Source organism: Hordeum vulgare, chromosome 2H, assembly GCF_904849725.1.
Source record: "Hordeum vulgare subsp. vulgare chromosome 2H, MorexV3_pseudomolecules_assembly, whole genome shotgun sequence".
NCBI classification, from domain to species: Eukaryota; Viridiplantae; Streptophyta; class Magnoliopsida; order Poales; family Poaceae; genus Hordeum; species Hordeum vulgare.
In genome coordinates, this window is record NC_058519.1 from 197,331,772 (window position 1) to 197,349,970 (window position 18,199).

The 18,199-nt window shown below is 43.0% G+C and overlaps 1 pseudogene; it reads right to left on the reverse strand.

The window, feature by feature from the left end:
* Positions 1 to 3,437: 3,437 nt before the first annotated feature.
* On the reverse strand, positions 3,438 to 13,570 carry LOC123426116 (annotated as a pseudogene).
* Between the last annotated feature and the right edge of the window lie 4,629 nt (positions 13,571 to 18,199).

The following is an 18,199-nucleotide window of genomic DNA, read 5'->3' on the forward strand; positions in this document are numbered from 1 at the left end:
CCGGACGCGGCTTGCATTTGCTTTTTCCGGCTTCAATTTACTGGCATTTATGAAATCAAAACTCGAGGCCTTTCCAAATGAAGCTTTCCGCAAAAAACTTATTTTCCCTGCAACTCTTCGCAGCACGCTCTTTTCCTCTGAGTCGTGCGTCCGTCTGCCCTCACCTGCTCGTACCCCACGAGTAGGGGCTGGGGGCATGATGCCGGCACCTTGACAAGGCCTTGGCGCCCGAATCCACGTGTGGTACTCACTAACGAGTCGGCATACTCACGCCAACCAGCACTCTCTCAAGAGGTCCATTCGCGGTTCGACGCACCGTCCTAGAGAGGGAACAACATTTGGTCTTTCCTCACAACAACTTTTTATCTTCGGACAGTTTGAGCGCCTAAGGGGGCTCCTGAGCATAACGCCTCAGGAGCCTTACCGGTCATAAAGCCACCTGGCACCCCGGTGCCGGGGCCTGGCCCCGTGAGGAACCACCTTGGTAACGGGTCGCGCCTCACGACGGCGAGGAAATGTGCAGGACTGGGGCCTACTGACGCAGAGCTTCCTGAATGCGGATTAGGGACCTCCAAAAACAGAACTCGTGAGGGACTCTTGAACATTTAAGGGGGCTCCTGAGCATCGCGCCTCAGGAACCTTGCTGGTCACAAAGCCACCTGGTACCCGGGTGCCACGACCTTGTTTTGTGAGGGGCGAGAAATATGAGGGGCTGGGACCTGTCGATGTAGAGCCACTTGAATGCCTAAGGGGGCTCCTGAGCACAGCGCCTCAAGAGCCTTACCGGTCACAAAGCCACGTGGCACCCTCGTGCCAGGGCTTTGTCCCATGAGGAACGACCTTGGTAATGGGTCGTGCCTCACGGCAACAGGGAGATGTGCGAGACCGGGTCCAACATACATAGAGCATCGATCCACTTCACCTGCAGCAAAGGAAAAGACCAACCGACTAATGGGCCCACCCCTCGAGCACCACAATCATGTGTCACAACAAAGGAGTTCCTCGCAATCGTACCAAGCTAAGTATCTAAACCAACGGAGAAGCAACATCACTAACAAAAGGAGACAACCGCCTAAATCCATTACACGCCCGAAGGGCCTATCCCTGCTTCTATGCATGCAGGGTGAAAAGCAAGGAGGAGACACCTAGCGATGGATATCCCGGAGGAGGGTCATCACCGCTGGCGTTCGGCACCCGCACGCCGACACTCACTCTGTGTCCTCCTCCTCCTTCACAGGCACTGCAAGAGCAGACGGTCGGCACAGCGCCTGGGGGCTCCTCCCCGAGGCTCGGGCACGACGACGAGGCAGCTCGTCGTAGCTCTTGTTGCTCGGGCACCTTTCGGAGGAGGTATCACCATCGGTGGGGGATCGATGCCCGCCATCGTAGGCGGGCTCGTCCATCAGACCGCCACGGCAGGCGTCCTCCGGGAAGCAACCCAGACGATCGCCCTCGACCCCGAAGATCTTGACGAAGAGCATTGCCTCCCCATCGTACTTGAAGAGGGGTTAGCGCCTCCCCTTCAGGCCTCGGTCGTGGGTGAAAGTCTGCCACCCGTGGTTCAGATACACGTAACCATCGGGGGTGACCTGAACCTCCACCCCGGATGCCCCGCCGCCGCAGCCATCGGCCTGCAACCAGAGCCCCGATGCCCGCCGACCGGCAGTGCCGTCGTGAAGAAGTTCGGAAGCTGGAGCCAAGCGATTTCCAATCTCTCCACCCACATCATGAACTCCATCACCGTATCGGTCAAGTGGAGCCGCGGGCGAGGCGGCCGGGTTGCCATCACCGACCTCCCACTCCGCCCGCTGTGGGCACTCGCTCCAGTCGACGCCACGCCATTGCCGCCGATGCAGATCCCGGGCGGGCAAAACCGCGACTGTGCCCACCGAAGGCCGCTGACGGCCCCGTCACATACTTCTGTTGGCGGACTCGCCCCTTCTTGGCAGGTGGGGTAGCAGGACCTTCGCCGAGGGCCTTCCCCTTGTCGGTGGCAGAGAGTCTCCTCACCGGCGCCATGTCGAGGGAACGAAGGGCTCAAGGTGGGAAGCAGAGAAGACTAGGCGACACAAGCCTTATCGACCTCGCTGGGTTAAATAGGCGGCCCTAAGTGGGCTGGCGTCCCCTGCATCCCCGAGCCTGCGCAATTCGCAAGGGTATGCACCCACATGGCGGGCGCACAAGCGTTGCCCCCAAGGAGCAATGATGGCCGGTACTGCACCCACGCGTCACATCAATTTGACCACGCGTGCCTCTAGGCGCCTCGGGAACAGGAGTGTAGCCACCAGGCTGCATGGTGCGTGTGAAACTTGACCCGCAGACATTTAGGGCCCGCGACGCTTTAGACTGCCTCCAAGGCTTTGCCAGGAAGCCAACCCGGGCGCGCCTTGGGTCCGGGGGCTACCGTCGGCGTTCTCGGAATGGGGGTACCCGGACTCGCCTGTCTGCGACCCAGGGCTGGCCCGCTCCATCGACCAAGCATCAGTAGGCTCGACAAGGCCCTCGTGAGGGGCTAGGACTCACGAGGAGGAATGACATCAAGACCCGCAGGAGGCCTCCTGAGGACCCCGCCGAAGCGGCGGACATTCCGAGGCAAGGTCCAGCCTCAGGAGTCAAAGATGACACGAGGAAAGGACACGCGAGCAGCAGATGGCAGAGCGGGGTAGTTTCCCCTTCGGTGCAATGGAGATGGGAGCGTACAAGGGTCCCAAAGGTTTCCCTTCTGGTGCAACGAAGCCGCCGCCGCCCACTAGTAGGGCAAACGTCACCCACGGGCCCGTCTCTGCAGCGCGGACAACTACTTTGCGGGCGAAGACCACTTTTGACAGGGGAAACATGTTCCCTTGTCTCCAACCGAAACTGACCGTTGTGGGATCCCTTCCCGTCTACGATAAGGGAAGGCCTCCGCTACAAATAGACATGGTAGGATACTTGGCAAGAGCATCGGATGATGGAAACCCGAGAGCAATACTCCTAGCCACTTGGCATTCGGAGGCTCAAGAGCACTGTACTACTTCATGTACCAACCTCCATGAGAGGCAATCCACCAAAAGCAGCATTAGGGTTTTACGCCTCGCGGCGACCCGAACCTGGGTAAACTGTTGTGTTGTGTGCTCCCCTCACCATCGTGTGAGTCCTTAGTCTTGCCCAATGAGTATCGAGCCTAGTAAACCGAATCTGTTGAGTGGCCTCCGCGTGCGCCCCTGAGTTCGAATCTTAGAGGTTTTGCGGAGCCCGAAATCCGACACTCTTCATCATCATCATGTGCTTGTTCAATAATTTCATCTAAAGCAGGAATAATTTCTACTCCTCCATCTTATTTAGGTTTCTTAAACTTATTGCAAATAAATTGCTGCTTTATCAAACTGCGGCGTGTCAGCATACCTCCTAGAAATGTTCATCTTGATGGCAAAACCCAGGTGCAAAGCATATGCATTCTAGTGTTCTTTAGCGCCTTCCAGTGTGTCAAACCTCATACCCAAATACGGTTCCTTAGGCTGTGACCAACCTTCATCATCATTCTCACCTTCCAAGCCTGGCAATTCATTTCCAACAGTCCCTTCAGTATCACCAACAATACATGTGCCATCAAGGGTGCGCACATGTGTGTCCGTTGTATCATGGACAGTTATACCAACTGGGGCTACCCGAGCACCAAGGGAGTGACCGCCAATTGTTTCTGTCAGAGGCTTGGCAACATTTGGCACAAACATAGGATTAGCAGATTCTGCAACAAAGTCAACATGCTCAGCAGCACCTGGGAGGTTGCTCTGCATTGTGCAAAATACATGATCAACAATATTGATGTTGTGAGGAATTTGTAATTCAGGGTTATTTTCTTCTGGAATTTCATTTAGGTCAGTCATCTCCAACCTTTTTATTTTTTCACCCAAAGAAATGAAGCAAGTTAGTTGGATGAGGCAAGCAAGTAACACACTATATGTAGGCAAGAAGTTTACAACAATATGGTTTTCTAGTTAACATAGTGTATTAACATAAATTACCTACAGTAGGAGATGTTTTAGTAGTATACTGAATAATTATTGTTTCTGTTTTTCTAAACGCTTACATGAGGTTACAAGTTTCATGTATTCCAAGGACCGGTGAAGCAAGATGCATGGAGAAGGATCAACTTTCAAAGTTCTTCCAGCATTGGAAGCTCATCAATTTCGTTGACATCAAAAGTAGCTTATTTCATGAAGCAGAAAACTGTAAATAGCATCACTTCAAGTAATGTTGGGTGACGTAGTCACTATGTTTAGTACTCTTTTTACGTATTTTTGTACTAGTAACATCAGAAGTACCATTTGTTTTGGAGCCTTTTTTCATGGTTATCTTCTAACTCAATGGAGCCCCTCATTTTCACGTGATTTTTTCCGCCTTTTAGTTTGTGTTTGTTCTATGTGGATCCTTCTTTTGCAGGTGCAATCTAACATTTTTCCTTAGGAGGTCAACTTGGTAGGAAGCATTGGTAGCGACTTCTCCAAGCTAATGTTTGTTAGACTTTTCACAATTATTCATTGTTTTGTCCTTGTTGTATTTTATCCAGTTAGGCAAGTTTCATTAGGTCACAGAAGTTGCTCACAATACCAATAGTTCTTTGATAACTATCAGGTTGCAACATTTTTAACTCAGTATTTTTGTGTGAGACCATCACATTAGTTGCTAATACATAATCTTAATAGTTGCTTAGAAACCAGGGTTTTATTGTTTTCACTAGCACATACAATTGCTAAAAAACACAGTAATTGCATTGAAGTCAACATAGCACTTTTCTATGTTACGGGTTTTTTAAATTTCCAACTCTAGAATAATTGCTTACAATGACAACATTAATTACTTAGAACAACGAGAGTAGTTTCTCACAGTACCAACAGTTCTTTTGATAATTGTGACATGATACATCTCGAACGTATCTATAATTTTTTATTGTTCTATGTTGTTATGTTATCATTCTTCGATGTTTTATAATCACTTTATAGCAATTTTATATCATTTTTGGGACTAACCTATTGACATACTGCCTAGTATCACTTGCTGTTTTTTGCTATTTTTTTTCCTTCGTAGAAAATCCATATCAGATAAAGTCCAATTGCCACGAAACGTTACATAGATTTTTTGGACCAGAAGGAAACTTAGGGGCCAAGAAGGAGCAGCAGCCAAGGCCCAGGGAGGCCACTAGACACCAGGGCACACGAGAGGCCCTTGGCGTGGCCTGGTGTCTAGTGGGCCCCCCCGAAGCTTCTGCACCGCCTCTGAGCTCTATAAATACCCCAATATTCTAGAAACCCTAGAGGAGTCGATGAAAAACCGTTTCAGCCGCCGTAAGTTCTAGTGCCACGAAAACCAATCTAGAGCCTTTTCTAGAGAAGAATGTGATCATGGAGGGGTTCACCATCTCCACTGGTGTTCCTACCATGATGTGTGAGTAGTTCATATCAGACCTACGGGTCCGTAGGCAGTAGCTAGATGGCTTTATCTCTCGTTTTGTTTCTCAATACAATGGTCTCTTGGAGATCCATATGATGTAACTCTTTCTTTTGCGGTGTGTTTGTTGGGATCCGATGAATTGTGAGTTTATGATCAGATCTGTGAAAACATATTCGTGCTTGATTATTATAGCCTCATATTTCTTCTCCGATATTTGGATTTTGTCTCGCCAACTTGATCTTTTATCTTGCAATGGGAAGAAGTGCTTTATAATGGGTTCGATCTTGCGGTGCTCAATCTTAGTGACATAAAGAGACATGACACGCATGTATCCTACATGAATAGATCTTGTCAACATCATGTCATCGTTCTTAAGGCATTACTCCATTTCTCCATGAACTCAATACACTAGATGCATGCTGGATAGCGGTTGATGTGTGGAGTAATAGAAGTAGATGCAGGCAGAAGTCGGTCTACTTATTTTGGACGTGATACCTATATGCATGATCATTGCCATGAATATCGTCATAATTATTTGCTTTTTTATCAATTGCACAACAGTAATTTTTCTACCCATTGGTTGTCATTTTTCTCGAGAGAAGCCATTAGTGAAACCTACGGCCCAGGGTCTACTTCACATAATCTATTTGCAATCTCTACTTTGCTATTTGCTTTTCTACCTTATTTTCTCTTTTTTTCATATCTATATTATCATCAAACCCAAAAAATAACTTGATGTATTCTATTTGCTATCACTCTTATTTGCATCTATCAATCTATCCTTACTTTACCCACTAGAGTTTGACAACCCTTCTACGCGTTGGGTTGTGAGGATTTGCTATTTGTGTGCAAGGGCTGCTTGCATAGTCTTGTGGATCTTCCTACTAGATTGATACCTTGGTTTCTTAACTGAGGGGAATACTTGCCATTGATGTACGCACCCGCGAGGGACGTCAAGATTTCTGGCGCTGTTGCTGGGGAAGATCAAGTCAAGATCTATCAGGTTCCTACATACAAATCTCATCTCCTTGCAATTACATATTTTCCATTTTCCTCTTGTTTTCCTCTCCCCAACTTCACAAAATATTTTCCTTTTTTTGCCTTCTTTTTGTTTGCCTTTTTCTTGCTTGCTTGGTTCTGTTGCCTTCATGTCAACACTCAAAAACAGAAAAATAAAGAGGAAAAGTAAAGACATATGGATCCTCATACACTTGCTAATCTTTTCAAAAGATCTAATTATTTCGAACCAATTGCTAGTGAGTTGAGTGCTCTTTATTATTTTTGTAAAGTTTTGCTTGACAATTGTGAATCTGAATATTGTGATGAAGTGTTAAAAGAAGAACTTTATAAAGTGAATCATGATATCTCCTTGAATGAAAAGCATGATTGCAACGATGTTATTATAAATTCATAAATGTTAATTTTTCTAATAATATGCAAAATTACAAGCTTGGGGATGGCAATTTTTTCATGTCCACTACTCATTGTAATGATCATAATTGGGGTGATGCTTCTTATGATCGTGAAAAATTATTTATTCCTCATGATGAATATGATATTGATAATAATGTTTGCAATAGTATTTAAAGTGGATTTGGAAGAGTGACGACTTTATGAAATAATGATTCCACTATTTTGGAGAATTATCTCTCTTGTGAATTTTAGATAAAAGTGGGTTTGGAGAGGTCGTGACTTTATTTAATGTTAATCCCACTATCTTGGCAGATTATAAGACTTTTATGCATGTGGATCATGAAGAGAATATTTTATGTGATGGATATATTGTTTAATTTGAATATGATCCTACATTTAATTATTATGAGAGAGGGAAATATGGTTATAGAAATATTCTTGTTACTAAATTATCTCTCTTCATGTTGATATTGCTATTGTTTCTTTCTTCTTCCATGCATATGTTAGCTATTTCTTGTCTTGATAACTTGTTTGCTTATGAGATGCCTATGCATCGGAAGTATGTTAGACTTAAATGTGTTTGTCTTATGCTACATTTATGCTCTCTTTGTGTTTCAACTACTATCTTTCATGTGAGCATCAATGAAATCTCAAGCCCATCTTAATGGTTACAAAGAAAGAGTTTGTTGGGAGGAAACCCAATGAATAAAATTTATTTTCACCTTTTCTTTCTGTTCTTAAGTGTTTTAATAATTATGCTTCTGTTATAATTGTATTTTTGTTTTTTAATTTAGTGTTTGTACCAAGCAAAGACTTTGGAATCATGTGGGGAATTAGTTTCTTTAATCCTGCTGTAAACAGAAACGTTTGCATCCAGTAGAAAAATTCCTAAAAATCACAGATACTTCAAAAGTGTCTACGTTTTTTACACAAGTTTAATACAAAAATTACCTACGTTTTCCTAGTTTTTCGAAAAAATTGGAGTTACACAAGTGTAAGTAAATTTCAAATCTTTACAGATTGTTCTATTTTAACACATTCTATTTTCTTTGTGTTATCTGCTTATTTTAATAATTCCATGGCTTATATCGGGGGGCATAAGCCATGGTAAAGTTATAATACAGTAGACACAATGCAAAAACCAAATTGGAATAGGTTTTCAGTATTACCTATAGTAGAGTTTGGTTTTCTCATACTAACGGATCTTGAGAAATTTTGTTGAATTTTGTGTGATTGAAGTTTTCTAGTTTTGAGTGAGATCACGATCGATGATGGAACAAGGAGTGAAAAAATCCTAATCTTGGGGATGCCCATGGCACCCCAATGCAATATCTAAGGAGTACCAAGCATCTAATCTTGGGGATGCCCCGGAAGGCATCCCCTCTTTCTTCTAGAAACCATCGGTAATTTTACTTGAAGCTATTTTTTATCCATCACATATCATGAGTTTTGCTTGGAGCATCTTGTATCATTTTTGTCTTTGCTTTATTTTCTGGTTAGTTTGTCATAATAAACCTTGCTGGACACACCCATTTGAGAGAGCCAAATTATGCTATGATTTGTTAGAATCGCTCTATATGCTTCACTTAAGTTTTTTGAGCCATGGAATTGCTCAAGTACTTCACTTATATGTTTTTGAGAACGGTGGTGCTGTTATTTTGAAGAAATATGCTCTCATGCTTCACTTAGATTATTTTGAGAGTTTCTGAAATTTTGAAGATATTCTCTCATGCTTCACTTATATAATTTTGAGAGTTGAAAATTCTAAAAGAAACTTCTGTAGTCGTGCTTCACTTATACTTATTTGAGAGCTTGTTATTTGCATTGGAAATTTGCTTCAAATGAAAATTAGACCCAAAGTGATGAATGTCGAGGGAAGATATAATAAAAACTTTCATGAAGATCATTGGATATTAAACTTGATTTTTTCCAGTAGTTTTGCAATATGAAGATAGTAATATGTGAGTTATGTTGATGAGTAATTTTGCTCTAGTAAGAATATTGGTGCTAAGGTTTGTGATTCCCTATGCATGCACATGAAGTCAATAATTTTGCTATGAAATTACATCCTACTTGTGTTGCATTATTCGGTGTTAGTTATGTTTAATGTTCACTTATGATGATTTTTGTTCCTTGGCTGGGCCCTTCTAAATCTAATTGCTAGCCTTCACTTGTACTAAGCGGGAATGTTGCTTGTGCCTTCAAATCATAAACCCAAAGTTGTGCCAATGAGTCCACTATACCTACCTATATGCGGTATTTCAACGCCTTTCCAAGTAAATTTGCAAGTGCCAACTCTGATTTTTAAAATAAAATTCTGTTTTGTGTGGTCGTACCGCTCATGAAGCGGCGAGGGGTGGCCGGTATCTTTCATGTTAAATAGGTTATTCTCAAGATGAGTGTTTATTCACTTCTCATTGCACGAGATTATGGCGATAATAGGGATGCCTAGTCCCAAAAATAAAAATATATATTTTATGTTGTCAAATAATAAATTCCTTGGAAAGTGTTGGTATGGACGACTCCCGTGGAGATGGCTAGCCGTGGAATGTGAAAGAATGATGGAAAAGGAAGAAACTTTATTTTCAGTTTGGGAGCCGTTTATAGTTTGTTTAGCATGGAGGATATTCGAAACTCTTAGTCGTTCTCGTTGACAGGAAAAGCATGCCACCCTAAAAAATATTATCCCTAAGTTTTTCACTTTGAGCAATGGCACCTCTACAAATCCATGCTTCCCTCTTCAAAGGGCCTATCTATTTACTTTACGCAATTTTTTGAATTTTAGTCTCCATCTTCTCTTATAAAGCTCCAACTAAGGAACACCATTATCACACTTGAGCATTGGATGTAGTTACTATTTGAGTATGTTTCATGCATGGATCAATGATAGAGCATAATGGGCTAGGGATAACGTTCTTTAGCATTGATATTTTGAAAGACTTGGTTGCTTGTTGATATGCTTGATTATTGAATTCTTCATGTAAAATTATAGACTATTTCTTTGCATCATCTACAAGTCCATATGTCCATGCTAAAAGAAAAATAATATGTTAAACATGTAAGGTAGCATCTCACAATCAATATTTTTTGTTTTTATGATTTACCTACTCGAGGACAAGGAGGAATTAAGCTTGGGGATGCTGAAACGTCTCTATCGTATCTATAATTTTTTATTGTCCTATGCTGTTATGTTATCATTCTTGGATGTTTTATAATCACTTTATAGCAATTTTATATCATTTTTGGGACTAACCTATTGACATAGTGCCTAGTGCCATTGCTGTTTTTTCCTATTTTTCCTTCGCATAAAATCCATATGAGATGAAGTCCAATTGCCAAAAAACTTTACAAAGATTTTATTTGGCAAGAAGGAAACTTGGGGGGGGGGCATGGTTGAGTAGCAGCCAAGGCCCAAGGGACCCACTAGAGACCAAGGCGCGCTAGAGGCCCCTGGCGTGGCCTGGTGTCTAGTGGGGCAATCCCAAAACTTCTGCACCGCCTCTGAGCTCTATAAATACCCGAATATTCCAGAACCCTAGAGGAGTCGACGAAAAATTGTTTCAGCCGCCGCAAGTTCTGGAGCCATGAAAACCAATCTAGAGCCTTTTCCAGAGAAGAACACGACCATGGAGGGGTTCACCATCTTCATTGGTGTTCCTCCCATGATGCATGAGTAGTGCATATCTTACCTACGGGTCCGCAGGCAGTAGCTAGATGGCTTTCTCTCTCATTTTGTTTATGAATACAATGGTCTCTTGGAGATCCATATGATTTAACTATTTTTTGTGGTGTGTTTGTTGGGATCCGATGAGTTGTGAGTTTATGATCAGATCTGTGAAAACATATTCATGCTTGATTATTATAGCTTTGTATTTCTTCTCTGATATTTGATGTTTGTCTGGCCAACTTGATATTTAATCTTGCAATGGGAAGATGTGCTTTGTGATGAGTTCGATCTGGCGGTGCTCAATCTCAGTGATAGACAGAGACATGGCACACATGTATCATTGCCATTAAGGATAAAAAGATGAGGTATATTCCTACATGAATAGATCTTGTCTACATCATGTCATCGTTCTTAAGGCATTAATTTATTTCTCCATGAACTCAATACACTAGATGCATGCTGGATAGTGGTCGATGTGTGGAGTAGAAGAAGTAGATGCAGGCAGAAGTCAGTGGACGTGATGCCTACACTACTAGGAAAAGGCTTGCTAATGGCGCACCTATTTTGGCTACTAATGGCGCACTATAGGTGCGCCACTAGCATCACGCCATTAGATTTTTTTACTAATGGCGCGCCACAAGTGCGCCATTAGTATCTGGTATACTAATGGCGCACCAGGCAGTGCGCCATTAGTATTGCTCACGGTGCGCCATTAGTATCTGGTATACTAATGGCGCACCAGGCAGTGCGCCATTAGTATAGCTCATGATGCGCCATTAGTATGCCTCCCAGGCGCGCCATTAGTATGCCTCCCAGGCGCGCCATTAGTATGCCTCCCAGGTGCGCCATTAGTATGCCTCCCAGGTGCGCCATTAGTATGCCTCCCAGGTGCGCCATTAGTATGCCTCTCAGGTGTGCCATTAGTATAGCTCATGGTGCGCCACAGGTTATACTACCAGCTCTAAAAATATTCAATTATTATCCTCACACCCACAAGAAGGTTCAAGATAAACACATATTACACCACAATGAAAATATGTTTACAAACATGCACATACATTGAACATAAGTTGACAAACAAATTAACCTAGAGGAAGCATAGTTTTGACCATCTTAACAATCATCTAGAACACACAAGTCACAAAAAGATAAGGACTATTGGTTACTATGAGAGACTTCAGATGGTCCAGAACACACAAGTTTGTATCTACATGCACAAAGTGCAAGCTCCAAATCACTCGAAACACCAAGTGGTCTGCAAGACAATAAGGTCCATGATTACAGGTTGGTTGGTCCATAAACGCTAGAGAGTCATCATGTTCATGTGCATCAATAGGTTGAGTACCTGAAAACATTTTTCACAAATTTGTCAAGAAAGTGGAACCAGATCAAGTTGTTAAAATCTCATATTCGTATTAAAAATATTCAATCAAAAGATTATCATGATATCATAGTTAACAATATAGTTTCTATAAAAGTTATAATTATCTCACATGCTATTATATAGAACTATGTTCCAGTGCTTGTAGAACTATGCATTGAGCTATGCATTGAGCTATTATATAGAGTGATCTTGAACTATGCACTACAAATATAAATATTATGTGCAGTTACTTCAGTTTTATTTGTCTTTACATGTGAAATGCATAAATTACATCAGAAAAAGTGTCCATTCATAAAGCAGAGCCATCCTAAAGTATACTGCTCACATAAGTATATTATGTGTTAATATGGAGATCGCACCAGAGTACTTGATGCAACAAATGACGCGCCAAATTTCTTTGTGATCTCATTCCAGTCAAGCAACACTTCTTTCTTCTCCCGGTCAGAAATATAACTAAGGACCTACACCGGCTTAGCCCTCTAACAATCTTGCTCGCACTTGTATCGTTTGAGTGCTTGTGCACTTCAATTAAAGATCTCTAGAGAACAGAAGTCATTCATAACTTTTTCATAGTAAAATAAAGCTAGTAACAAACAAGCTCACCCTTAAGGTTCAGTTTAATCCTTGATTGGTATGATCAATGGGAAAGAGAACTCAAATGATTTAAAATAGTTTGGTTGCACATCACTTCTTTAATAAATCTACCTATGAAACATAGTAAGGAAACAATTGTAAAATATGAAAAGAAAATTACAGGAAGGAGCACACATGAGACTGGACCATGAAACAGAAGGGTAGAAAACCATAAGGGTGGATTTTTAACATGATAAGTATCAAATATCTCCGTACTAAACATCAAAGGCAAAAAAAAGTTGCCAGCTTGGTATGCATTCCAGTGCACTCATCAGAAGCATGTAGAGCTGTTGGGGCGTACCTGAAAGGCACAATATTGAAAGACAAGCAGATAAACCAGGTGGAAACTGAAAACGAAAGATAAAAGGACACCTAATGTCATCAACCAGATTTGAAGTTGTGAAGGCATACATTTTGTCCCGTCGATCCCATACAAAGATGATCTCCCCGATACAATTATCTGAGGATGTCTTTCTTTTCTTCATGGCGTGATCATCTTGTGAGCTTCCTGAGTTGCCATTATGGAGAAAATGAGTTGACCCACTTAGACTACCAACCATTTTCTGTGGTTTGAAGATTCACAATGACAATCTTGATCTGCTCCAAACTGGAAAAATCTGTAGACAAGGAAAAAGATTAGAAGCAACAACAGTTTTGTGTACAGAATGCAATAAAGCAAGGTGGGCGAAACTAAATAAATTATAATGAAAAAAGACTTATAAATTAACCATAAAATTGAATGAACGTACTTAGTCAGAGGTCAGCTCGTCCCACCTCTTCATGTCACGAAGAGCGAAATTTCCAACTCTCGTCTATCCATCTACACTCATGAAGTAAGTAACATGATACCATTAGCAAATATCAGGGTTATCAGCATGGATATAGAACAAGTAGAACAACATAACTAACCGTTTGTGCATCTTTGTGTTTGGTTCACAACTATGATAGATGAACGTGGACTTGTTCTTCTAGTTTATTGCATCAATGACCATATTGCTACTGAACTCACAGAGATAGAAGCCAGTGTAACGTTGTCTTGCCATCCATGGTGGATGCAAAGTTTTTTTTGTAGGGAGTCCATGGATCCAGACACCAAGCTAGCTAGGACAAGATCACCAACAACAACATGTTAAACTGTTGTAACAGCTTCGGTTATACATGCCTAGAATATAGGATCATAGATGCCCACAAGGCCTGCGTGCCGACTCCTATGGGTAGTCTCTCCTCCTCATGTATATATAGGCATGCCTTGTGTAATTGTAACCATCAGTGAATATTACATCATTCAACTCAACAAACACAGTTAGTTGGTTCCCTTCTTCAATTTTGCTTACCGCTAAGATCAGCAGATCATATCTACCTACTGAAACAATCATCCAGATTGTTTATAGGAAAGATAACTAACCCTCGATGAAGAACCACCAAGCATACTTGAAGAACCAAGAAACAACTGAAACCATGTTCGACGGAAGCTCGAGGAAGGAATCATTCAAGATCTGCACCATATGTGATAGTAAATGTGTATATCCACAAGGAAATAAGGACCAATAACATAAAAGGAATGAATTGACAGTACCTTCCTTTCAGGATTTTCAATTTTAATGCCATTCATTGACTGAGCCATGAAACATTGACAAAAACTTGCTCCTCTGCGCCTACGACCACAACACGCACGCCACACTACACAAGAGGAAACACCAAATCAAGCAGTCAGCAATCCATCTCACTACAATATACACATCAAATCCAATCCAATGGGCGCAACGAAAGATTCAAAACCCATTCACTATGTCATCGCCATCAAACCTCCGAGAACCATTTGTAGAAGGACTTGCACTCCCAAAGACAGAGAAAGAGAACATCACCTAATTTGTACTTCCTGATTCTTGACTAAAGGAGACATTGATATATGACAACATTTTTTATTAGTAAAAGCAGGAACAACCTGCTGTAAGAGGGAATTGGGCTGCTGGGTTGGAAATTGCTTCTGATTGATGCCCGCTATATGAGAAGCGTTAAGAAGGTTGCCCTACTGCTGCTGTACTTGTTGCAATCTTTGCAAGTACTTCTCCCTTTGGTCGATTACCTCAGGTCTTCCATGAAATTGACCCTGAAAATGTGAACAAGTAAATGTCATATAATCCTAAGATCCTATGAATATTTTATGACCTCGGTGGTAGATTAACACTCTAAATGAATAAAATCTACAATAGAGAAAACACAGTTATTTAGATGTTTCAGACTGACACTAGATCAAGATGAAACAACAAGAATTCAAGATTGGATGATGACAATTTTCAAATAAATGCCCGTGTTGTTTGAATCAGTTGGAAGTTGAAAAGACTCAAAAGAACAACATAAATGCTGAAGAACTCATACATCTGAAATGCCCATAAAGTTCTTATGATCAATAACAACATTTGCAAAAGCATAGTGGAATTCAGAAATAAAACTGGAGCAAAGGTACGTATAGTTTCACTTTGATTTTGGAAACCAGCAAGAGTTTGAGCCCTCCACTGAGCCCCAGGAACAACAGGAGAAGAAAATACCTTTCCTCCAAGAACTGCACTTTCACTTGTGTTACTAGAATCAGAGCTAACTGCATCGTTAGTCTTCAGAACTGGCTGTTGTTGAATTTTACTACCAAGAGGTGAAACCAACTGCTGAGAAAGACCACCACTGTTAACCCTTTCATCAGTATTCGATATGTTTCGTTTGGACAAGTCATTTATTGCAGCAATTGCAGTTATGGACCCATTTCCTGGAACTGGACCTACACTTATAGGAGCAGCTAATGCCTGACTAGTTAACCCACGGGTAATACCCCTGCCAAGACCAATTTCAGTAACTGCGGGAGACGGTCTACGTGGAGGGAAACTCATGCTTTCATCATCCTTCACGGCCGTAGATAAGTTTGCAGGAGTTGAAGCAACCGCAGGCATGCTCTCTGGAGCATTTCAAACAGCAGCAGAAGCAGCAAATATTGTGCGTGTTGCAGCAGGAATAATTGGCCTCACTGGGCCTGTGGAACTAATGGTATCCGCCAAAACGGAAACAGTTACAGAAGTGGTACTAATGGCAGTGGGCACAGCTCGCACTGATGGTCCGAGATTTGGGATGGAAAGTTGTTCTGGCAATTTGATTTGCTGTCTTTGGCACCGGAACCCCTTCCGCTGCAAATCCTATTTTATTTCTCATCCAACTCCTACACCGTTGGACTGTACATGGGGATTTTGTTTTGTTTTGTTTGGTTGATGAAATAGCGTAGGAATTAGATGAGACTCTGTTAATTTTCATCTAGAAGTAGCAAATCGGAACTTTTCACTTTTGTAACGTAGTAAGCTCTGTCGAGGAGTGTCATATATTCTTGGGTTACCGAAGAAAAAAAAGGCGGTTTCAGCATTGCAATGTGGTGACATCTGACATGTCCTAAAATTGTTCCATGGAGAGCAAGCAAGCAAGCAAGCAGGCAGCAGTGATGATGAAGAGGAGCATGGAGGCGGGTGGTACCTGGAAGGCGGTCTCGAAGTACTCGCAGGGCACGGTCTCACAGCTCGGGTAGGCCTTCTTGGCGGCGGCCTCGCTGTAGGCCCCGGGGCACCCCTGAGATGGATGGATCGATCGGAGTTGCATTGCGTCAAGGTGAGAAACTCGGAATTACTCGTCATGGTGACAAGTTTTTGTGGAACAGAGAGAGAGAATGGGAAGAAGAAGAAGAAGAAGACCTGATAGGCGACCTTGAGTCCCTCGCCGCTGGCCTCCCCCATCAGATCCGCGCTGGTCAGCGGCCCTGCATTCGCAAACAAGCACACGCTCGTATTATGACCTGTAGAAGCGCCGCGAGCACCAAACAAACACGAACAGACTATCCCGAGAGGTCTCTGCCGGCCTTACGAGACAGCGCGATGGCGGCGTCGCGGGAGAAGGGCACGGTCGCCGTCGCCCGGACCCGGCGCCTGCTGCGGGGAGGCGGAGGCGAGACTGGGGAGCGGCAGGGGCGGACGGAGACGGAGTGGAATGGCAGCCGGAGCGGTCGTGCCCCCCCGGCGGGGTGGTGGGTTGGTGCTGGGATCCGGAGCGAGGAGGAGGAGGCGGCGGTCATGTTGGTGGTGCGGGTCGGGGTGTGCTGGATTGGTGGACCGAGTTGTGGAGGTTGGTGACGGCGGCGGGGGACTAATGGCGCACTAGCTGTGGTGCGCCATTAGTAACACTGGTTACTAATGGCGCACTAGCTGTGGTGCGCCATTAGTAACACTGGTTACTAATGGCGCACTAGCTGTGGTGCGCCATTAGTAGTTTGCAAAAAAAACCAATTTTTTTTATAGTAGTGACGCACTACCAACAGATGCGCCATTAGTAACCCTGGTTACTAATGGCACACCAGCTGCTCGTGCGCCATTAGTAGTTATGCAAAAAAAATAAAAATAAAAAAAATATAGTAGTGGCGCACCGAGTGTGTGGTGCGCCATTAGTGTCCATCACACTAATGGCACACCTCACATGGTGCGCCACTACTATATAGTAGTGGCGCACTGCTTGTGTGGTGCGCCATTAGTATCTATATCATCTATAGCCCTTTTCCTAGTAGTGCTATATACACGATCATTGTCATGAATATCATCATATTTATTTGCTTTTCTATCAACTGCCCAATAGTAATTTGTCTACACACCGCTTGTTATTTTTCTCGAGAGAAGCCACTAGTGAAACCTACGGGCCCCGGGTCTACTTTACATAATCTATTTGCAATCTCTACTTTGTTATTTGATTTTCTATTTTATTTGCTCTTTTGTTTTCAGAACTATATTATCAAAAACCCAAAAATACCTTGTTGTGTTCTATTTGCTATCAATCTATCCTTACTTTACCCACGAGGGATTGACAACCTCTCTACACATTAGGTTGCGATGATTTGCTATTTGTGTGCAGGGGCTGCTTCATAATCTTGTGGATCTTCCTACTGGATTGATACCTTGGTTTTTTAACTGAGGGAAATACTTGCCGTTGCTGTGCTACATCACCCTTTAAGCTTGGAGGGAAACCAACACACCCGCGAGGGACGTCATCACCCCCTTGGTTTGATCGTACACTAATCATACACGCAAATGTGTACGATCATGCTCAAGGACTCACTAATCAATATCACAACACAACTCTAGACACATATTCAAACATAAAGGTATATATTAGAAGCCAGGCCCGAGGGCTTGAATACATCAGTCGGCAAAAGTAAAATTATCTGAGTACAAACATTAAGTAAATGAGTTTTGCCTTAAGAAGGTTATCATAAAAGATAGATCGATCGAAAAGGCAAGGCCTCCTAGATACTCCTGGTCGTTAGGGCCTCCACGTAGTAGTAGGCTCTGTCGGGGTAGTAGCATCTGGCTCCTGGGATCCTCCATCTAATGTCGACAATCTAGTAGAATAAGGTAGGGGGGAAAGGAAGCAAAGCGACTGTGAGTACTCATCCGAAGTAGTTGCCAGACTTACATGAGGTCTAAACTACATATGCATTGGTATCAAATCAAAGGGATAGTATCTGTGGACTAAACTGCAGAATGCCACAATAAGGGGGGGAACCTAGTCATGTCGAAGACTACACTTCTAGCAGCCATCATCTTGCAGCATGAGAAGAGAATATATTTTATAGTAACAAGTATCTACGTATAGCA